The sequence below is a fragment of the Gracilinanus agilis genome, chromosome 2 (assembly GCF_016433145.1).
Source record: "Gracilinanus agilis isolate LMUSP501 chromosome 2, AgileGrace, whole genome shotgun sequence".
Classification (NCBI taxonomy): domain Eukaryota; kingdom Metazoa; phylum Chordata; class Mammalia; order Didelphimorphia; family Didelphidae; genus Gracilinanus; species Gracilinanus agilis.
In genome coordinates this window covers 624,273,891-624,298,606 of record NC_058131.1, presented here as the reverse complement: position 1 = coordinate 624,298,606, position 24,716 = coordinate 624,273,891, and the positions used below count along the sequence as shown (strand labels likewise).

Below are 24,716 nucleotides of genomic sequence, written 5' to 3'. Positions count from 1 at the left end.
TGTGTCAAGCACTTTTCTAAGTGATGAGGAAAGATAAAATCAGGAGATTATATTCTAGTGAGGAAGACAAAATGTGCGGACATAAACTATATAAGTAGGGTTCCCAGAGAGTGCTCTTTTCATTATACTCTGCTGTCCTATCTTCAATCTTACCTTTCCAACTGGAGTTTAAGCTCCCTGAAGGCAGAAACCATGACTTTAAGCTTAAAGGACTTTGTGAAGTATAATTAAGAAAGCAGATTAAAGAAGTCTACTCAGCACAAGTCCTCCACGCTTACAAGGTATGTTCACCACCGAATCCTCAAGGCCATCTTATTTCTCTAGTCCATTTGAGCATTGGGTCCAAAACTGACTGAGCTTGGGGTTCTGGAAGTGCCAGCCTGAAGTAGGGCCATTTGGCAGCTGAATGAGAACAAAATTTAGGTGTCCTGACTTGCAGAGGATTTCATCTTTTTCTACGAGGGTGGGAGAAAGAAGACGTGTGAAGTATAGAAAATGTACACCACAGAAAGTCTAATTTCACCTTCACTTACCCAATATGCTACTCCTGAGAGTTTAACTTAAAGAATAAAAGGGCAAGTTATTTCCCCCCTCAGTCAGTGAAATGAGACTTTGGGTTCTGCCTAGAAGAGAGAAAAGAAGAAAAGCCAGGAAGGGAAAGGGTGACTCGGTGCTCTTTATAATCCCTCAGGAAAGACATACCTACCTCCTGTGTGCGTGTGTGCGTGTGTGCGTGTGTGCATGTGTGTGTGTGTGTGTGTGTGTGTTTTTCATCTGATGACTGACAGGCCTCTTTGGGCCTGTATCTCTGCCAGTGCAACAGGCCTAGGAGCAAACATCAGGACGCTTGTTCAGACATGCTCTTTTGGCCCAGTGAGGTTATCCTCTAGAAATACTTCTAAATACACACATAAGCCAACCCATCATGAGGTCTATAGGCAACCCAGCTCAGGGCACAATGCATGCCACGGCAGCATTTTATTTGTCAGCTGCCCATACAATTACAACCACCTCTATTGTGGTGTGCACTCCACCTTCACCGCGAGATTGCTTCAGAAATCAGAAATAAAAACCATAACCAGGCTACTTTATGGGAAAGAGAGAAGGGGTGGGAGGCCTGGGGGAGTGGCATTAGGAGAGGGAGGATTCAAATACCACTTTCCCTTATCTGTCTCCTCCATCTCTCTCTCTCTCTCTCTCTCTCTCTCTCTCTCTCTCTCTCTCTCTCTCTCTCTCTCTCTCTCTCTTTCTCTCTCTCTCTCACAAACACACACACACACACACACACACACACACACACACACAGAGCAAAGTAGGCAGATTTAAGAAGAGCTACAGCTTAAAAGGTACACAAAGGAACTTTTTAACGGGAGGTTTTAGAGCACTTCATCTTCTATAAACAAATGTAGTTTGACTATCTCTCGCCACCCCTTATATTAAACTGTAAACTTCACCAAGCAATGATTGTGTTTCTCCTCTTCACATCTTCCTGTCCTCCGTGCCTTGCATACAGTAGGGGGTTAGCAAGTTAAATAGTTTCTGATCCTAGATATACTGATGAAAGAATCCTGCTCTTGGGTCAAAGGAATATGACGCCATTGTTGTCACTGCCTGAATTAACCCTTCACCTGAAGAAGTGGCAGTGGGACCAAACTCTTGCCTGTCAAAATATCAATATAAACATTTTCTCTAATAGTTCCATTTTCAGAAATGGTAAAGCGTCCCCTTCTTCAGCCACCTTGCTTACAAACATTCTATCTAACTGAGCTACCATCCCTTGCTCTATAATAAGAATCTGCACAAAACATGTAATGATCCATTGATGGCTTTACTATCACAGTCCCCAGTTTAGAGGAAGAGAAACTAAACCCTTGGCAATAGGCATAGAGACCAGAGAAAGAGCCAGATATGATGGCAACAATTTCTGGCAACCCAATTGTGTCAGGTACTCTTTATCCAGCAAGGTTGTGATGATACAGGTTCCTTGAATTTGAGAATGATTAGGTCTAGAAAAACCTGGAGGTGGTGGTCTCAGGGTAAGACTAGTTAACAGTGAAGGGTAAGAAGAAATACAAGGGGAGGAGGCAGCCACTTTGATGAGAGAGAAAGAGAGAGAGAAGAGATTCCTATTGATATAATGCTTATCTTAACAGCATCCTCCCAAAATTTTCTATTATCTTGAAAAGAAATGATTTCTCAGTCATGTTGCAGTTAAACCAAACATCTATTTACACCTAGAAAGCTTCTTATTTATTTTTATAGAACACACATAAACATTTGATCCATATAAAAAATCAGTGAAATGAACTAAACGGGTATTATTGTCCTCATTTAATAGACATAGAAACAGAGGCACAGAGAAAGAAAGTGATTTGCTCAGTCTTTATATTTTACAAACCAGAACTTCTCTGACATTTCATGAAGGAAACTAAAAAGTCATTCTTATAGCAACAGGTATATGCACCTTGGGGAAAAAAAGGCTCATGACTTTTACTCTGGAGATTGGAAGAAAAAGACTTCCCAACATACATCAGATAGTTCCTATCACTAAATATATAACTCCATAGAGAAATGCCTTTCTCTTAACAGCCTATGTAGGCATCTTGAGTGGTACATAACTCTTTTTGTACTATTGATAATAATAATGGGAATTCAACTACTAAGAAATGTAATTTTTGTATTACACCAACTTGGAACTTTCATTTCATCGTACAAGTCATTTTGAAGCCAAGAAATTCTTAGAAAACCTCATAAAGAAAAGGGGTAACATAAAGGGAGAGAGGATCTGGCATTCCCATTTTCCCATTCATTTGAAAATGCTTTTATAAAAGATCCAGCATTCAATCTCTGGTACAACATTAAGTAACAAGAAAATTATTGCTTAAAAAAATTAAAAACATACCTTCAGTTTTTCTTTTTAGATCCCAACCTCATCACATCTTCTACCACCACCCCCCTCCAAACCAAACTGGATAAAATTCTATCATGTAGCTGTGTATCAAAACAGTGTCCAAAAAAGGTAGGAAAGGTTACCCACAGCAAGCAAGGACTCCGATCTTCACCATAGCAACGAGCCTATTTATAATATAGTCTACCTGCATCAAAGGGCTTCAACAAGATGCTGAATGCATGTCTAGTGGTACATTCAGGCCCACAGATGAAGAACCCCTCATAAGCATGTCAATGAAACACTTCCAATTACATTACTCGGCACAATTATTAGCATTTACTCCTAATCTCTTTTTTCTTTTTATCCTAGGGAAAAGTAAGAGGGAAAAAAATGAATTTTGAAAGGTTCTAATACAGAGCAGAATCAAAGAAAGTGACTTCCTAAGTGTCTTGGCTTTTAAAAGGAGTGACTCCAAGGCCAGGGAGGGGAGGGAGTGGACTGTCAAGAAGAGCCAGACCACAGAAGTAGGGTGAATCTTCAGGCATACTAGACAGCACTCAGCCTGGTCAACAGAGCCACTGATTCAAACAGGCAGCCTCTGCACTCACTTTGCCAGAGGGAGATGATCTAGGAGGCCAATACCAAGTGCCCTGCTCTTTCCTCTTCAGTAACAGAAGGGGAAAGGTTTTTAAAGAGAAGAGAGAGTAGAATCCAGAGATACTTTACTCCCTCTAAACTAGACATTATCCCACCAAGGAGTCCAACAGATAATCAAGAGGTTAGGACATCTCTTACATGATAAAACTGTTCACCTTTACACTGACCTTTTTTCCTTTCTTTTATTTCAGACACAAGATAAATAAAAATGAATTTCTGCAAGGATCTGTGATTCCTTAAGCATCTTGGCAGTTAAAGGAATAACTATGGGGCAACACAGGGTAAAAGAAAGGACACTCAACTGTCAAGAATCAGAAACTCAACTGCCACTTTCTCGTTGCCTGGCCGTAAATTCTTTTATTTCTCTCAGCCTCAATTTACTAATTTGTAAAAGAGAAATTATAATCTCAGAGCACTGTTGGGAAGAAAGTACTTTGTAAACTATAAAGTGTATACATGAAGGTAAGTGCTTATTAAATCATAAGAAATAATATGACAGAAACAAACTGTTTTGGCCACTTACTAGTAGTCATTCACAAAGACTTGTCAACCCCCTAACTTTTCTAGAACAGTTCTGGAACCCCTCCCACCCACTCACCCCCAGAAGATAGCAAAGAAAAGCCAGAAAGAATAAATTACTGACCCCTTACAATTGCAAAGTATTTTCATAAAGATGAATAACCTCCTCAACCCTTTTAACAACTCTGATATAAGTAGGACAAGTATTATCATCATTTCACAGACAACGACAGTTTTAGAAGAGATAAATAAATTGCAAAAGGTCACACAACTAGTGAGTGGCAAAGCCCACAACTCACATCCGAGACTCCTACCTCCAAGTCTACTTATAGAGTAAAATTCAGCCAAAAGGGGGAGGGATAAGAATCAGGAATAAACAACTTGTACAGATATTCCAAGACTTAAGACTAACATCAAGGGAGCATAGGAAGTGAAGAGGGGGAGTAGTAAAAGGAATATTCATAGAAAGATCATTCATGAAATATTGATTACAAGTTCCCCTTTCAAAATCTATTGGGGGGGGGGGTGAGGGTAAAGATGGATAAAGGCAGTTAATAAAAGTAGAAACAACTAAGAAGAAAATGCTATAATACATTCTCTTAGCAAGAATCTGAACATTTTTTTCCACCAGAGAGGCAAAGTGAGAGCAACGCTAGTGACATCTAAGTGTGCAGGCCGATTACAGCTTTACTTTTTAAAAAGAGCTTTGATTGATCTTTTTTGATAGACCTGAAATAAATTAAACTAGATTGACTCACTTGAGAATGGACTATAATCCCTTAGTCAGATCCCGGAGAACTCAAACCAAACCAGCTGTTAATTTAGGCTTTATAAGATAAAGCATGAGAAATCCAAGCTGATGTACCCCAGAGCAAAGCTTACATCATCTCTGTAAGCAATCAACTTACTGCTTCTTTTAGGAACTAATCAGAGTTCTCCAGTGCCAAGCTTGCACTCTGAGTAGAATAAGCTAAGAGAAAGGAGGAGGGAGAGAAAGAAAGAGAAAGAGAGAGTTGGGGGGGAGGGATGGAATGAAGAAGGGAAGAGAGAAAGAGAACTATCAAATGGCTTATGCTTCAGTCCTCTTGATAATTTTCATTGCTCTTTAGAAAAGTCATATTTCTAGGATATTCCCCAACAAACTACCATAAGTTTTCATAAGAAATGTCCAAGAAGTTACCAAAGAAAGAAATGGATTATATTCCAAATTTATGTAATAAACAAAAGAATTCCTCAAAATTCTTGTTTTTATTTTTTTTATTCCCTCAGCTTTGAAGATCACACTCTCTCCTTTATCTCTGCTCTCTGTGCCTTTGATTTGAATACAGGTATTCCAAGACTTCAGAGTGGTAGATGCATAAGGCACTAATATAGCTTAGTGATAAAATTCCAAGTTCTGTCCAAAGCTACATAGACCAGATAATAAGCAACACCCAGGTGAAAATGCTGCCATTTCCAAGAGTCCAGTTTCGCCCAACATTCTCTCACCCTTAGCAGGTAAGTTTCCACCCTCCTTCTCAGGGACCCACTAATATCACCACCTCCTAAAACTTAGGTATTGTAGTTTGTTTCTTAAAAATGAAGCTCTGCCGGCAAACTATTCCTAAACAATGATGTTTCATATAACACTCTGTTTACTGAACAGAAGGGGATCAAGGATTGAAATCCAATTTAAGGAATTATGGTGCCTTCAGACTGTTTTTGCTCAACGATGAAAAAAGACAGGCATGTTGTTTCTGGAATTAGGCCAGAAGAAACTGATCCTTGCAGTAACACAAAAAAGAAAGGGGGGAAAAGGTCCATAAAAAAAAAAAAAAAAAAAAAAAAAACAACCACTCCCCCATGTGAAACATGAGTTAAAACTTGATTAGCAAGTGTGTGGTTGTGATCAGGTTATAGAATTATTCTCAAGTTTGTTCCCAAGTAGTGTTTTGATCTCTAACTGACAAAGCAGAACATGGTTTGCTTCTTGATGCTTTGCTGGGGAATGTTGTCTATTCTATCATTAGTTGAAAGTGGACAAGGTGGGGGCAGGGAAGGAGAGTCAATGAAACACACTAAAAAGAAAGAGGAAAGGGGCCAATGGTGTTTGCTGGAAACTAAGAGACCTATGCACTTCAAAGACAGCTACACTTTGCTCTGATTATTAGACTAATTTCACCTCCTAAACAGGAAGTCAAAGCAAGGTCTTTTAGAGGGCACATTTACAGTCACTAACTTGGCTCACCACCAGTTAGTGAACCCATTACCAAATGAGTTTCATCAGTTGACAAACTGAGGCCAAAAGAGATAGCCATAATCACATAATTCAGTGGCAGAGCTGGGAAAAGAACCAAGGCATTCAGAACCCCTGGTCCCCAGCTCTAATTATTAAGCCTCATTCCTTCCCTTTAATTAATTCCTCCCCACTGCCTTCCAGAAAGACAATGAACTCCCAGGAGAAGAATGCATTGTCTCACCAAGTGCCGCCTGGGGAAATAGCTGTTGGGTTTTTTTTTTCTTCCATGTAACTATTAGATTAAGTAAATTAAGACAGATTTTGATCCATACCTAGCAAATCCTTATTTTGAGAAACCAACCAATTAAAAAAAGGCTAAGGAGTTACATTTCGATATGTTCTTCATCTGAAAAAGCCACCATCCACCATTCCAGAGGCAATGCCTGTGGGAAGGGCGGGCTTGAAGGGAGGGCAGGGAGAAATATAAGCCACATCCACAAGCTTGGCCAATTGAGCAAGGGCAGAAAAGCTTCCCTCAGATCAGGAAGGAAGGCAGAGCCAATGTCATAAAACACACTAGCTTTCGGATAAACAAAGCCCAGTAGAAATACTAGTGGGAAGTAGGGGGGTGGAAATAGGGAATAGAAGAGCTGCAATCTCATACAAATCTATTGTTTTACACCTTCTGAAGCGAAAGGACAAAGCTAAAGCCATTGATCAGGGCTGCTTTCTGGTTCCTCAAATTACACTCATTTCTTTTCACTTAGGTATCTGGGGAGCTAAGGAAAGACAAGCAAGCGCACCTATCTTTAAGAACCTAATTTTGATCCCCAAATTTAAATGGAGTATTGCCCCAACTCACGAGATCCAGGAGGCAGTATAGGAGTTATTGTTCCGACAAAGCAGAACGTCTTTCTCTGACATTAAAGAACACTCGACAAACCATTTCTTTCTATGGCATTACTGTTACCAACTTGACAAATTCTAGTTTGGTGGCGGTCAAGTGTCCCCACCAACTGACTTCCTGTTTGGACTTTCGTGTGCCCCTGTGTGAGAGTGTAACTGATTGGATCCATCCATCTGCACTAAGGACTGCAAGCAGGCACTGTGTATGCTACGACTAGACTTCACCCTGATCCTTTCCCAAATAGTCCCGGGAATCTAGAGACCCTGTTACTCGGCTACAGAGCAAACCTTCTGACAGCACAGGAAAAGTCCTTTCCCCTCCCCCTTAGCAGAAGCCAAGGGGCACCCGCTTGTCTTCTGAGGCAAATTGGAGGAGAGGGCTGTTACACGCTTATTACAAGCTCAGAGAAACAACACTGAGTTAAGACTTGCCCCTAGAAAACACACTCATAAAAAAGAAATCGGTGTCATCAACCAAGCTGATGCTGAGACTCCTGCCTTCCCAACGAGTAAAAGAAGGGTCTCAGCAGAAAGTAAGACGCTCAGAGCCACAGAAATCCTGCCAGCAAAGAGACAACAAACATTACCAACTGGCCACAAATTCCCCACTCGTTGTCACTAATTTCATGCCCATCGAAAGCAGAATAATTCGAAGTCCAGTCTCCCCCGGAGCCTTTTGTTTTCTCTCCACAGGGAGATAAATTATGTCACATCATGGACTCTTTCACCCTAGCTCTCTTAAAAAAGTATTCAGGCCACCTGGCTTGGCCAGCCCACTAGTGAGGGTCACAACTCGAATTTTTGTGAGTCATTTGGGAAAGTGTTGTTTATTTATTATTATTAGGGGAGTTTATGAGGACAAAGGAAAAAACAAAAGTTGATGATCACAGTTAGGATCACAGAAACATCAATTTAAAGCTGGAAGAGATTTTAGAACCTCTGATCTAGACTGGCCCTTTCATTTCCCACCTCGGGAAAATGAAGAGCCGAGGGGAGGAGGGGAAGGGATTTGCCCAACATCAGGGCGGTTAAGTAGCAGAACCAAATAGCAAAAAAAAAAAAAAAAAAAAAAAAAAATCTGTAGCAAATGTCTCCTGGAACAATGTGCTACTACTGTTATCAATATGATATTCTGCAAGTTAACAAACCCAAGGAAGAGACCTAAGGAAAGGATTAGGCTCTATCCTAAAGCTCATCAGCAACACATTAATAACTAGTTTTAAGGAAAACAATAACAATAATATTGGAGTCTGAAGGAATTTGAGGCAGTCAATAGAAGCATTCCCTAGCCTCCAACCAAGTCAATAAAGAGAAAATATTAATGAGAAGGAAAAGAGGACTAGAGGAAAACTAACTGAGCTGGGAAGTCCAAGAAAATGCACATAAATCTTCAGGCCAATTCTTAAAAATAAATAAATAAATAAATAGTCCTGAGGACCTTTAGGTGGAGAATCCAAAAAAATTAGATCCCAAGAGGGAAGGAAAAATTACTTTAGTAAAATATGCAGGCCACCCATTTACACACAAAGGTTTGTTGTTGTTGTTTTAATAGTTCCTTCTATGGAGAGGCCATTCTCCAGCCAATCTAAATTTCCCTTTGATGAAGAAGACTCCTTTTTCATCAGTTTCTGCAGCAGTCACAGAAGGAATTATTACAAGTGAGAGACAGCTGTAGTGAAGAATAAGATGAGGGCTGAACTTTTAAAACATTAAGTCCTACCTCTGCCACATACTAGCTGTGTGACCCTAGGCAAGTCATTTAACCTTTCAGTGACCCAGACAACTCTCTAAGACTACAAATCTCAGAGTAGGGGTAGATCTGGACTGGTTGGAGTTTCCACAGGGGCAGTTCTCTATATCAAAGAAATCACAGGCCTGGATCCAGTAGAAAATAAGTGGCATCTATACAATGTTTTAAAGTTTTCAAAGTCTCTTTTTTTTTTTATGCACATTATTTTATTTGAGCTTAGGGCTAAACTGTGGTGAGAGCTTACTTCTTTAAAAAAAAGTGACATGATCAGTCTAAGAGGTGATATGAGAACTGAACTCTTAAACAGCTGATTCATGAGCTCTAATGATAAATGGAAGCCCTATTGAGTGTTACCAATAAAACCACAAACCTTTTGTGAACTTCACCAGAAACCAGACAAAAGTGTACAGAGAAAGAGATAAAAATCCAGTCACTGAAGACAGAAATGATAGCAGACCCACTGAGGCTGAAATCAAAACCAACCAGACTTTGCATGTGGTTTTGTGTATGTCGCATCATTAACAGTGCAGTATGGCTTCCCTTAAACAATTATGCAAAAAACTTTGGTTAGATAGATTCTAATCACTCAATTCTAAAAGATCAGAGGGAGTTACTGAGGTTTCCTTGGGGGAGCAAGGGGGTGTGTAAGATAACCAAAATACCTCAAGGAAGGTTACTTTTTCTATTAAGAAAAGCAGACAGAAAAAATACTCATTTTGAGACTTGAAGTCAGCTCTGCAAGAGTAAACCAATTGTCTCCTCAAGAGTGAGAAATAATTTCCTTTGATTACAAGGGATTCTGTCTTCATATTCAGTACAAAGCACATACTAGGGGATTAATAGATGCTTATTTAACTGAGTACAGGTATACAAATTGCACTTCAAATCCCAATTCAAATTCAGACTGTCTTCCTGGGGGAAAGAGTTTTGGATCAGAAGCCTGTGCAGTCACCCCTCTCCTCGCCTAATTTCCCAAATTCTTGACAGGATTGACATTTGAATCTAAAATCCAGGAACTTGAAGTTAGAACTTTAGCAAATGTTGATTTAGTTTAAGGTAACACTAGCCCCTCACGGCTATTTCTCTCTCAAATAATCTCTTCCCAAATCGAGTAAGTGAGATCTGAGATGTGGACAATGAAAACTCAAGTTTCATTTGCATGAACTGATGCACAGTGGGAGAGGCAGAACCAGCACAACAATATGAACAATGACTACAAAAACATAAGTGAAAAATTCTAAAAGGAAGTCAAATCACATCCCAAAGACATCAAGAACAGAGGGGAAAAGATTCATACGTACAGCAAATGAAGCATCTATCAATTGGGGAGTGGCTAAACAAATTCTGAATGTAACAGAAACGTATTGTTGTCATCAAAAGTGATACATATTCTAGATGCCAAGAAATATGCAAATATTTCTATAAAATTATATAACGTAGAACAAGCAGGACCAAGACAATGATTTACACACCAAGGATAACACGAGGGGAAATAACTTTTGAAAGATGACAAAACTCAAGCCAAAAGCAGAAGTCAATCAAATTTTATAATGACCGACAATGAAACAAATGTCCTATTCCTTGGGAAAAAAATATGATAGAATTAGAGGTTCAGCCTCAGACTTTCACTGCCAGGCAAAGCCAAAGTGTTTATTTGTTTTGTTAGACTCCATATATGTATTAAAAGCTTCTACAGAGGGGGAAGAGGAGAAGTATGTTATCTGGTAGGAATAAATAATTATTCTTTGTTTTAAGGTGGGAATTTTAATGACTCTGATGTAAACATGAAACTAAAATGGTTTTTTAACTTCAAAATTTCAATCTTGACTTCAAGAGAACTATGTTGTCTTAGTAGAAAGGTGGTAGACTAAAGATGTGGAATAAGTGATATGTTTCCTGGCATGACTAATAAGTGGGTTGATTAGCTTTGCTTGACTGTATTTCTTTGTCACAAGGGAAGATTCTAATAGTGAGCTGAGAGGCACTGGGAAGTGGCAGTTTCAATAAAAGCTATCAATAAAATATTTTTAATTTTAAAAAACCTAACTGTAGATTCCATTTGACAACCATTTCTGACCATTAAAATTCTAACCACAAATTAGCAAAATGTTCAATTTTTAAGTAATCTAAACTGATTTGTTTTTTAAAAGGGAAGAATCAAAATTGCGAGCTTTGTTTTCCCTGTATAAGCCACTGAAGGGTTGTTGGCCCTAATATGCCAATTCACCCTAATAAGGCTTTCTTTCATCTAGAGCAAAAGAAATTTGGTAACTTTCACCTCTGACACAGAAAAATAGAAGAGAAACTGAATTTCAAAATCACTTTTTTCTAAGAAAGTAATTTCGTGTATGGCAGATCAGAGATCTTATTTCAGTTGTTTCATGTATTTTATGGAGTGTTTATATGTAAATTCCCCAGGGGCCTTTCGTTACAATTTTTATTTCTTAGAATCCAACTGAAAGTACAAAAGTATCTACCCAGTTTTTATATCTGAGTAAATGTAGCCACCAGAAAAGTTCAGCTGTACCCTCTAAGAACTACCAGGAAAACTAACATCCAGCTACCTAGGGAGCTCTGAAACAGACACTTTACTTTGGATAAGAATCTGTTCTCTAGGAAGACCTTTATTCATCGAACTGTCTATCCACCCTCCTTGGAGAGTGTAAATCTGATGGCTACTTTCCAGTCACAGGACAAAGTTCCTTGTAAAACTCAAGGAAGGCCATAGTGTGCTCTCTTCTTTAAAACTGAGGCATTGCAATGAAGCATAGCATACCAACATGCTGTTTTTATCTTTGTTTTTTGTTAAATGACTTAAATGTTCTTAAATTGAATGAGGAATACAAGGGATCTGGAAGCATCATATCTGGTCCAGCCAGTTTGGGGACTAACTCCAACTTGTTCTTTGTTTATTTAAAGTATTCAATCTGTCTGAAAAGCAGACATACTTTACCTTGGTTTATTCAGTGACTAGTTTTGACTCTAGCTGATGTCAGAATCCAGCGTCAAGAAACCCATAAGATGCTAAAGAAGGTCCCTAATGTTGTGATTGATCTATCTGATTACTTCCTTGATGGGGTGAGGTTGGGGTGGGGGGGATAGAAAAAGAGAGACAGACAGACAGACAGATAGACAGAGAAGCTACAGAAAGTAAACCAAGAATAAAAAAAAAAAAAACAGAGGATTTGCCTTCTGAAGAAAGGCTTTTTGCCTTTACTAGATAGAACAAAAACTATAAAAACCTTCCCTAAACAATTTGTTTCTAAATCCCAGTTTCCAGAGACAATTTTTATCCCTTGATGTGTTATTATCCCTACACTGTGAGTAAGTGCTTACACTTATGGGCAGTGAGGGTAAGGGCAAGACCTCAGAGCCATCATGTATAAGAAAGAAGGCCAACATCTCTACTTAAACAAGAGAAGAACCATCACTACAGCGTAGAAGAGAGCTCCCTTCTCACAGAAGAAAAGGCATCTAGAATCCAATTCACTTTAGAAACTAAAACTAAGGAAACCCCACAGCCAACACAACTCAGGTCCCTCTGAAAGACATGAACAGGCAGTTGGGCTCTGAAGCTCAATAAGGACAACCATTCAGACAAAACCAAAGCCATAAAGAGAAAAGGCAATATAAAAGGAGAAAACTGGCAATACACATCCCTACCTTGCCCCCCCTTCTTCCACTAACTGCTGCTGGGGAATCCAAGCTAATCCAAAAATTGGTTCTAAAGTGCCTAGCTATGTACATAGCTCTGTTTTTAATGTAGCGAGAATACAAAGAACCAAAGCAGGTCTCTGCCCTCAAAAAGTTTACATTCTGCTGGTGGGAGGAGCAATAACCAAGAGGATAATCACATGGATTTCCTTTACAAATCCTAGATTGAAACTTATAACTGTAGCCATAGTATTGCTTTTAATAAGTGCTCTCTATTTTAATTGATTCAACAAATATTCACTGAACTGCCTGCCCTGGGCTCTAATGCAGTTTTCACCCAACAGTGTTTGGGGAAAAAAAGGTTTAAAAATGAAAAACTCTCAGCTAAATCTTTTTCAAAGCACCTGAGATGTAAAAATCTCACATATATTATAGAACAAGTAAGTATCTCCCAGATTTCCAGGAGAGAATCAAAAGCTTAAGATATTAATTTCTATTTAGTTGTAATTTCTTATTAAAACTTTCCTGCTATTACTTAAAAAGCCCACAAACCCTCCTAGCACAGAGTCAGGGCCATCCATCATAGAATACAGGGTTGAGAGGAGAGGCAGGAGAGCCACAAATTTCCTTCTCAAGTCAGACTGTCAATAGTGTTTAGGAAAAAACACTGCTGCCTGTTTCTGCTCCAAACATCTCAGTTATTGGTTCATTTACACAGCCCTGTTCTCACCACAGCAGTGAGTACATCTTTTTGCCATTTTTGCCTTTTTCAGCCATTAGAGGCAGCTACTGAAATGACACACAACCACTTGCCATCGGGGCTGAGCATCAGTATAGTGCATCTCTTTTCCCCCAGTGGCTCCCCTCTTTGAATAATGTTCACCAACACTCATACATCATTCCCAAATTGGTCCAAATGAATTAAACACAGCTCTGCTTAACATTACGAGATTTAAATGGATTTTCTCTCTACAGGTCGGCCCCATAATTGGGTTTATCCATCTTGTTGAAGTACAGTTTACACTTGCGAACATCAGGCCAATTCAAGCTACATTTTCTGCTCCAGTGGCAGGAGGAAAGCAGATTTGTCATCGGATCATAACAGGTAATTCAAACAACAATTAGTTTGATGACGGCCTGTATGTCAATGTCTGTTCCCAGTCAGCCTAGCTCACACCCCGTGCTCTCTGTTCCCCGAAGATGAATTGTGTTCACAATTCTTCAATTTCAATCATCAACAATGCCGACGGAGACAACTTAAACTCTCTTGGCACAAAACTATCTTCCCCACAGTGGCAGCCCCACCAATGCACTGGTGAAATCTAACTTCTAGCCTCACCCCACCATGGAATTAATACCACAGATCCCACTCAAGTCAAAACCCCAAAGTATTTAAGATTTTCAACTAATGCTAAGTATTTTGGCTCTTCTTCATAGCCATTTATGGCAATGGAAGGTCTGAGGAAAATATCACAAATTCATTTGCATGAATTCCTCCAATCAAGAACCTGAGAGTATTTCTGATTTCCTTATTTATGGGTGTTTCTTTAAAGGCATAGATGCCAGTATCAAAACACCCACTAAAAGAAGAAAATCAAAGAACTCAACGTAGTAAAAATAATTGAAGTTTTAAGCCCTCCATGAAGCATCAACAGCTTTGGAAAACATAAAGGGCAGTATAAGTGTAAGTTGGAACTATCATTGCCATTATTATCATTATTATGACTATTATTATTATTATTACCCACTAGCTAAGGGGATTTTGTGTTTCTGAAAGTACCTCTGCAAATAATTATATAAGGGAGCAAATTTTAATTTTAATTTAATTTAGTTTATTGCAATGTAGAACTTTCTGACAATTATAGGTGGCCAAAAATGGAATAATAAGTTTATACATAAAGATCGTGAGATCCCCAACCCTAGAATAACAATTTACATTTACTCTGTGATTTATGAAGCATTTTCCTCAAAGCAAAGTTGGTACTGGCAATATTATTATCCCCTCATTCTACAGACAAAGAAACTGAGGCTCAGAGGAATGAATGATATCCAACCTTATACAGCTGAGTGTTAGAGCTGAGACTCAGACTGCTTCAAGTCCAGTACTCTTCCCATTAGTCCACACTGTCACCACAGGCTGGCTGGCAGACCATTTGTCAGTAAAATTATAAATGAAGCCCATTTACCAGACAGAGGATGGCCCTCTTTCCTGCTAAGGTTAACCCTTCCACTTGTATCAGCGCTATCTCCTTACTCCCTCTATTATTCCCCATTGTTTTAAAGTACAAGTCTGCCCATATAACTTCCCTGCTCAAAGGCCTTCCACTAGCTGCCTAGTGCCTCTCTAAGAAGCAAAAATCACCCATTAGTAGTTCCTGCCTTCTTTTCATACAAGTATCCTTCATATTCTCCATGCTCAAGCCAAACTGTACTACCTCCCAGCTGATCCCCAATCTTACCCTGACTTCTCCCCTCTGCCAGTTCTTCCCTGATGTGGAATATATTCACTCTACAATTCTTCCTCTCAAAATCATTGTTTTCCTTTAAGACTCGGCTGTAGCACTACCTCCTCCAAGAAGGTTCCCTTGATTCCTCCCTAGCTAAAAGGGATCCTCATCAAATTTTCTTAGAGTATAAACACAAATGATGGAGATAACTGGTAAGGAATCAAGATTATAAAGGAGAGTTTTCCCTTTTCAATTATTTCGCCATAAGAATGCTTCCCCTAGAATCCCTAATGCTAGGGAAGGGATCTTGGGTTAAATAGGATTGTTCTTTTCAATCATTATAGCAACCTCCTACCCTCAAGCCCTGCTACTGTTTAAAAGTTCCTTCCTTAAGTTTACAATGTTATCTTCTAAGGAGACACATACATTCATTTATTCATTCAATAAATGTTAATGTTACTTTGTTCAGCACACTGACTGCCTCCTGCTCACCCGGCTCAGAACTAGGCATTCTGTGTTATACAAAAAGGAGTCACTTATTCTTGGCCTTGGGGTAGCGAGGTGGCATGGTGGACAGTCAGGAAGAGTCCTACGCCAGCCTCAGACACTAGCCATGTGATCCTGGGAAAGTCGTTTAATTCTATTATTTTTGCCGAGAAAACCTCACTTGGGATCATGAGGAATTGGACACAAGTGAAATGACAACAAATTTCTGTCCTCCAGAAGCTTATAGTACAATGAAGGGGTCATTAACCTAGGGTCTGTGAGCTGTAGCTCAAAATAATTAGTTTCCTTTGTAAACCTATTTATAGGTTTAAAAAATATTATTTTGAGGAGTCCATAGGCTTTACCAGACTGCCGAAAGGAACCTTGACACACACAAAAAAAGATTAAGGACCTCTAGTCTAGTGGAAAAGATCATAGGATTTGAAGGTACGAGAAACCTTAGTGATGATCTACAATTTTAACTTGCTCATTTTACTTCTGAGGAGACTGAGGCCCAGAGGAATTGGGACTTACTTGCAGGTAGCAAGTAGCAGAGACCAGATCAAACCCGAGTGCCCCAATGCCAAATCCCAAGCCCTTCCTATTACACCACACTGCCTCTCCTAGGACAATATACTTCTTCGGTATCTCAAGGAGCCATGATTTTATCCATGCCCTTTCCTAGTGGCATTCATCACTTTCTGTGCTAAGGTCAATCAAAAGATCTCTACAACTTAGGAGACAGTCTTTGAGAACAGGGGATCCCCCCAACTTAATCATGCTATAGCCAATGAATCTCCCCAAATGAAGCTCCCGAAATCAGTCCTCAGAGGACAAGCAGGAAGTCCATCAACCAGGTTGTACCCAAAGACTTTCCAACCTAGTAATATCTCACACAGTTCACACTCTGTGGTCCAGAACACAACGAGGCATCAGGAAAAGAGACTCAAAGAGTAAGTTTTAACCATGAAAACAGTTCTAGTTGTGAATATAATTTAATTAAGATTGGTTTTCTTGGCTAGAATAAAAAAAATAGGAAAGAATGATTTATAATCCCCTCCTCTACAAGTGCCCTTGGATAATCAATCAGAGAGCATGAGAATAATACTGACTTGGATAGTCAATCGGCCAGCAGCTATGTGGCTCAGGGGATTGAGAGCCAGACCTAGAAATAGAAGATCCTGGGTTCAAATCCAGACTCATTTACTTCCTAGCTATGTGACCATGAGAAAATCACTTAGCCCCCATTGCCCAGCCCTTACTGCTCTTCTGTCTTGGAACCAATACTCGGTTTTGATTCTAAGACAGAAGGTAAGGGTTTAAAATAATGATGATGATGATGATGGCCTTCTTATTCAAAGGCAATGCTGCTGCCCTATCATTAATCTTTCCAATACTGGGAATGCATTCCTAGGATTCAGGGAAGCTCTGAAAATATTAAGAAACCCATGTAAAAGCTACCTGTTCTTATGCGTAGAGTCCTTGGGATATCATGGTACATGATATGTGACTTGACTTCATCAGAAATGGCCTGGACTCACTATAGTGGCACTTGATAGCAGTGTGATTTGGGGCAGGTGATCTGACCTCAGTAGGTCTTAAATTGCCTCATCTGTAAAATGGTGCAAATAATCCCTGGGGCACAGGGTGATTACAAATAACAAATGAGATTTGTGTAAACCTTAAGGTGCCACATAAATGTCAGCATACTAATTAATAATAAGTTAAGCAGCTAGTCATGGACGGGACCACATCTGCACCTATGTTCTGATCATCAAATTTGCTGAACATATTATATACTTTTTTTAAATGTGCTATATATAATGGAGATTTACAGTTAAAAAATGTTCATATTTACTGGTATCTATTAAATTCAAATTAACAAGAAAGAAAACATTTATTTAAAAATCTCAAAAACTATAGTCTAATCAACTGAGCATAGAGTTGGGGGGATTATACAAGGTATCTAATCCAACTCTCTTGTTTTACTGATGAAGAAACTGGACCTGGAGAGGTCTTCTACTAAGGTCACCCAGGTAATTCGTGTCAGAGGCAAAACCAGAATCCACCCTCCTGTAACTTCTGATTGATTCAATCTCTTTCCAATTTACCATACTGCCTCTGCTCATGATCATACTGAGTATACTAGAACACACATGGATAAATTTTCCTATTCATAAACAGTAATATATTCCCTGTCTACAAGCATTCCAATGTCATCATAGCAAAATTCTAGAACTTGGACATCCCATAAGTTTCAGTTATTTTAACAGAGGCAACCTGACATTTGTATTATCAGTGCATTCACAAAGGAAATTGAATACTTTCTTTTTAAATAATCTGAAATATTTCTTTACAAATGCCTAAGATGCTGTCCCTGAATTAATAAAGGCACCTTTAATCTGTGTAGCAATTTAGATAAAAAGGAAAATTTTTACTACATCAATTCATTTCCTATAGGCAGCACAACTAGTACTGGTACTTATAGAGGGGCTTCCACCTGAAAACAGGGAAATGCAATGAGACTTAGCCAAGACATGAGTTCTAGTCCTGGCTCTTTTACTCGCAATCCCCTTGCTTGGATGGTTGTGTCTTGTTTTGATCATAAACATAAGGACAGAGAACAAAAGCAAAGAACTGAGAGTTCAGTGACCTAGCTCTAATTCTTCTAACAGCTAGCTATATAACTTCATATGTTATTTTCCCTCTCTGGGCTTTCAGCTACTCCACTAAAAATGAAGGAAGAGATGTTGTTGTTATTTTTAAGTCTCTTCCTTCTTTGACTGCCTGCAAGTCTATGAAACTGCAGAAACTACTTAAAAACAGAATGAGTCTAGTCTCTTCCACTCTCTTCCAAGAACTCATTTTTCATCAGCGGCACCAAGGCAGCTTAAATGGAATAATGATATACACTGATGACATGGTCATAAAGTCCTAAATCTATACTAAATATCTCAATCTAAACTAGTTTGTCCTAGGGACAAACTATTTGAGTTCAGATACGGAATCATTCTTTGGTTTAATAATCCTCCCCTCTGCTGAGAGTCAGTTCCATAGTCAAACTACAGGAAATACTGTTCAAGAAGAGCTTCTCTCCCCGTTATATTTAATTTTATGTCGACAGTGAATATGATAAATTCTCAGGCATGGCCTCTGGCTCCTAAGACCATGGAAATTGTCCAACAGTTACTCCCTCCTCCCCTGCTGCGACTTGGTCCTTCCTTTGCAAACCTGCCTGCCTGGTTCTGCATCATCGCTAGAAAGTTATGGACAAACAGACTTAAACCATCATGTGAGTGAGCTGGTTTCACTACTAAGTCATATGTTTCTTAAAAGACAGGGGTCACATCTTACTCTTCTTCTTCAGCTTTTCCTAAGCAGCAGGCACAGGCCTTTGGACACATTAGGTGCTCAGTGTTTGCTCAATTGATGGGACAGTGACTCTTTCTCCTAACTTCATTGATCAGTCTAATAAATTACTATTCTCTCTTGCCCACTGATTCATTCATAAAACATATATTAAGCCCCTATAAAACACAAAATACTATGTTATTCGCTAACAGAAAACCACTTATAAATGAGACCTGGTTTTTGTCCTCAAGGAATTTACCATCTTCTATAAAGGGTATTAAGATGTGCACACAAATAAGCAGAATGCAAATTAAAATATGGTGAATACATAAGAAAAGTATAATGTTCAAAAGATTAATGGGGGAGAACTGTGGCTATACTCAGGATGACTTGAATCTGATTTTCCTTTGAAATATAATTCAATCTTATTCTAAACCTTCGTGTATAAAGAATCACTATTAGCATCTACATATAACTTTTATCTTTCATTTCAGGGGCTAAGTTTAAAAAAGAAAGAGGAGAGGGAAGAAGGGGAGTAAATTGGAGAAATATGTATAGGAGTAGAAAAGATTAAAAAAAAGTGAGCTTACTAAATTCCTGTCTATTTCTTCTCTCTCTCTCTCTCTCTCTCTCTCTCTCTCTCTCTCTCTCTCTCTCTCTCTCTCTCAAGCTTCTTTGAAGACCTCAAAATCTCCTCTTCAGCAGTGGGAGCATAGGGAGAAGGAAAACTGGTCATTAGTGGCATGCACTGGCAAGGGAAGCAGGCCTGGGGCTCAAGGAAGAAAAGAAAGGGAGATGGCCAGGAGTTGGCTGCAGGTTCAGTAAGTTCCTAAACTCCACAGCCCCTTAGTCTCCATATTCCTGCCCTTCATCTCCTCCTGTTCCCCCATTCACTTGAGACTTTGCTCTACAAGACAGTAGCCACAAGGGGCTAAGAGTGTTTCTGTTCCCACAATGAGGTATCAGGGTAGGGGAATTAGAGGGAAAGAGTTCCTGTCTCTTCTTCAGTCAAATAGCAGGTATGGGGAAGGAAAAAGTCTGTATGTTATTTTTTGGAAAGGAGGGGATAATCCTAGATGGAAATCCTAACACATTAAAATAGTCATTCCAAATACAAATGGGAAGATACACAAGACCGTATGACATGGCCTCTGAAGAACCCTGAAGGAAACTCAGTCTACCAACCTGCTCCCATCCATGTGCATCAGGGCACCCAGTCCCTGTGTCCCTAAGATATTAAGTCCTAAAGACCTCCAAATCCAGGCTTTGGAATCCACATAGATCACGAACATTAGAGGATTCTTTATAGTCTTTCACCCTTCTCCTCCAACCCCCAACACAAACAGCAGCACCTGGAAATATGCCCATGTGGGTAGAGCCCATGCACAATCACAGAGGAAGGTATCTCAAGGTAAGAGTAAGACCATGTTTTGTAAAGCCTGATGAGGACCTGAAAAGAGTGAGGGGAAGGGGGTAGTACAACACCCACTGGAAATTCTCTGAAACTCAGCTGTATAAACAAATAAAATGGTCCATTTCTTCTGGATACTCCCCAAGTTGACTTGTATACACACATAATTTCACATCTTCTTAAAAGGAAAACAACCCAAGAAGGTCTACGTGGGTAAGCACGTGTGATTTGGTGTTAAAATATCAATGTTTGGCCAAAGTACTCATAAAACAAAAACGTAATTGCTTCAGTGATAGTCCTTCTGGAAACCAAGTGGAAAATTATCTGGAGGCCTTGACCTTGATTGCAGCACTGCTATTAGGGTTGGAATAATGATGGGTTGTGAAGTGTTGGAAGAGATCCCTCCAGGGAGGCATTAGAGAAGCACAAACATTTATCTAAATCAGCTGCAGAACTTCTACAAAAGAGGAGAGGCAAGGCAGCATAGCCACTTTTACCCACCTACAACATGGGTATGACCAAACTTACTGGAGCTGCCCAGGGCTTCTGGCAAGAGCTAGATTAAAGGTCCAACTCCAAAATGCTAGACTATGCCAAAATAAGTAAAAGGTGGGGCTAGGACTTGGGAGTAGGATATAAACCACTAAATCAAGGGACAATAGAACCTACTCCAAACTCTGTCCCTCGCTAGCTCTGTGACCTTGGCTAAACTAATAACTGCCTTCTTTATTGGAGCCTCCATTTCCTCATTTAGTGAGGGGGCTGGACTAGATCTGTGTCTCCCAAACTGGCTGGTTAGAAAACTTTCTGATGTGGCGTGGTATGGTTTGTTTTGTTTTGTGTTGTGCATGTATGTATGTGTATGTGTGTGTGTGTGTTTGTTTGTTTGTGTTTTTGAGATGTGAAAAGGAATTACATGAAGAAAGTTTGACCCTAGAGTCATTTTTCCTCTACAACATTAATTATGAACTAAATAAACATATATATGTTATTTATATACATATACATATATAGAAATACACACACATATATATTGCTTAAACTGTGGTGCAAATAATTCTTACTTGGTGTGTGTGTGTGTATGTGTATATGTATATATACATACACACACAAATATATATAGACAGAGAGGGAGAGAGATACACATACAGATATGTGTATAAATATACATGTATGTGCCAAAAAGACTTATCTGTGGTTACCCCCATTAAAATATTCCTAATTTCCCCTAGTTGATGCTAGAGAATGTCCCTACGACCTCCTCCTTAGAGGCTCTATAGCCCTCAACCACCACTTATATTTTTCTTACAGAATATTCCAAGCCTCCTATGGCCAAGCAGTAAAAGAAACACTGGACTGCAAGATTTCTGAGTTCCTGGCCTTCTATGGTTCCATCCTCTCTTTAGACACTGCTTACCATGAGAAAAGACCAAAAATGCCCTTGATCTCTCCCAATCTCAGACCTAATACATTGCTTTTCATGTCTAACTGAATTCTAAAACATGGAAACAATTATGTTAATAAGTATGAATAAGAACACTTGAAAAGAGGGGTTCCGGTCTCACTTAAAAAAAAAAAAAAAAAGCCTGGCTAGTAGACTGGATGTTCTTTAAAAAAAAAAAAAGCACATACTGCTCTACTTGGATTTGGCAAGGGGGTTATGATTATTCATGGAGCTAGATTTGGGACTTCCATGCTATTTTTAGCTTTTCAAAACTGAAAGTAAGCAAGGAGGATATCAAGAGGGAACGATCCCAACATAGCAACTGATAGCGTCCAAACCTTTTATAAGAACATGACACATCTATAGAATCATCTTAATGTCATTCATATAAACCGTAAACTTGGCTGGTCCAGAGAGATCAGCAAAGGGGCAGGAGGAGTGGAAGGGGACATGGAGCTCATGTGATGTACAGTGTCATGCTACCCTGGGTTATTTTAGGATACGGCTGAGGAAAGCAATAAGCCTAGGATCAGTTCAGGTTGAGGGTAGTGGGTGGAAGTGGGGGAAGATGGTCCAGACCTATAATTTTATCAATGAAGAGAACCATCAGTGGGGACAACTTTCTCCACAGATGAAGATTGGCAACTTGCTTATTTTAGAGAATTGCTTGAGGCACTGAGAAGTTAGGTGACTTGCCCAGGGTCTCACAGATATAGTATATGTCAGAGGCAAAAACCTGAGGCCAGGTCCTCTTGATGCCAAAGCTGGCTCTCATATATTGAAATACAGCATTTCTTAAATAATTCAAGTTCTAGAACAGAAATTCTGGCTATAGGAAGGCTTTGCTTTTGTATATTGAGAATATGAGAAAAGCTACCCAATAAATTAGAGAATGTGTTCTTCATTTAAAATGGGATCAGAGCAATAGAACCGGTCACTTTCATTCTACACCAGTAGGCAGAGGATTTTATTTCATTCATTTTTTTTTGTAAAGAAAAATGTCTTCATTTTAAAATTGCTATTCAGACTAGTCATTTATTCTTCGATGATCAAACTAAATTACAATGGGTGACATTTGGCTTTATCAACTATAGTCTGGTCTAGCAAGGATCTAGAAGGATAATGAATACTGAAAGCATTCTAGGGCTATGTAGCTAACAAAATGTCCCTCTGTCCACATGGGCATCCAGCCTTCGCAAACAGAAGCAGAGAACAATACTACCTGTTCATGGAGGAATATTAATGGTTTCAGTTCTCTGAACAATGAGCTCTGTAATTTACCCCATCCTCCTCCTGAGAACTATCTTCACAAGGCTTTCGGTGCCAGGTGGTTTGGAGGGAATGACTGTCTAATCTAACAAGGGGCACTTTAGCAAAAGGTGTAAAGATACAACAGCTGGGCTAGTCTTCCATCATAGAGTCCCAGCCTGCCTTCACATTCTGAGATAGACATCACTCTGCTATTTAACTAGCGGAAACAATTCCAACATCAAGGGCAACAAGATTTCTAAGAGAGTCCTTACACTCTTCCCGAGGCATAAAATCCAGTTCATATATTCCAGCAAGATTTATAGTTTGCATTACCTTTCCAGAATTCAACCAAACAAACATTTCCTGGAATCATTATTCTTTTCCTAAAGCTCAACATAAAATTACTAAGTTGTTTCCCACCAATTTATATATGAGGAAACAAGGGTAAAGAATCAGCAAATGACTAGCCTGAGGTCATACAATTCATTGGCAGAAGTTACTGGTACTAGAACTCAAGACTTCTTAACTGCCTTAAGTCATACCTTCTGACACTACACTAATCATACGCTATTCTATTAATCAACACAGAGAACCTCTCTATCCAAGCAGCGAGAATCTCTCAGACATTCATACCCTCCCCATTTTCTACAGAACTTACTGACCTCAAAGGTTCTAAACGGATTGGCCAGTAAGAACACCCACAGCTCTGGACTCAAGAAGATGCCCTAGACTGAAAATGCTTTTAAAAAGAAAAAGGAAAATACACATGCTCATCAGTACCAAAGAAGGACAATTTATTATAGCCTTGAAAATAAGAACAAAAAAAATTTGGAACCCAGAAACATACATAAAATAAATAAGTTTTCTGGCCTAGATACCCTCAGGGGTACAGAGGTAGTGAAAATAGATGTAATCAGTATTCTTTATTTACCACACCAACATAATTCCGACTTCACCTTGGGCAAGTGGCTATTTGCAAGGCTGATGTACTGACTGTCTGGTTCAGTTATAAATGAACCCTGCTACAAAGATACAACTGTTACTCTCCATCTCCATACTGCCTATTTGGGCACACACAGTTTTATCTACAAGGTTAGCAGTGCCCAACAGAATAGAAGAGAGGAAGCAGTGGAATATTTTCAAAATTATGTAACAAAAACAAATTTGGCAGGAAAAAAAATTGTAGCCAGGCTTTAAAATCCCCACAACATTTTCATTCCTCACTGTAAGGGAAAGAATTAAATCTCAGTGTTCAAGGTTGCTTGTTGTTATTTGGGTATAATTATTCTATAGTATATCCTTTCTTCAAGAACTCATTTCACCAAGCATGACAGATGGACAGAAAATCTTATTAGTTTATTCTCTCACACTATAGCCCTATTCTTTTGGCAAGAGTTCTGTGCACTTGGTCTATATTAGTCTTTGATTAGTTTAGCCTTTGAATTTAAGAGAATGGTCATACTATATAAACAAGAAATTGGACCTCTCAACAGAAGCTGCGATCTGTCCCTAACCTCCTTCTAGCACTTTTAGTTTCATAAATCAATAGGTCACATATAAATCAACATTTCAAGACAGGTCAAAAGTGATATTCTTAGCACCACTTAACATGATTTTGAGCCACCGGAAACAAGCAGCTGGCTAGGACACAACCTCTTCTCATTCCCCCCTCATTTGCCACATTGCCTTTTTGGCTGCCTGTTCTTCACCCTGTCCAAGGTCCTTCCCTATG

General features: G+C 39.2%; 1 protein-coding gene across 13 annotated transcripts in view; it reads right to left on the bottom strand.

Annotated features, from left to right (window-relative positions):
- The window catches only part of TCF7L2 (transcription factor 7 like 2), a 249,546-nt gene that overhangs the window by 200,593 nt on the left and 24,237 nt on the right, over positions 1 to 24,716 (bottom strand). The window lies entirely within an intron of this gene.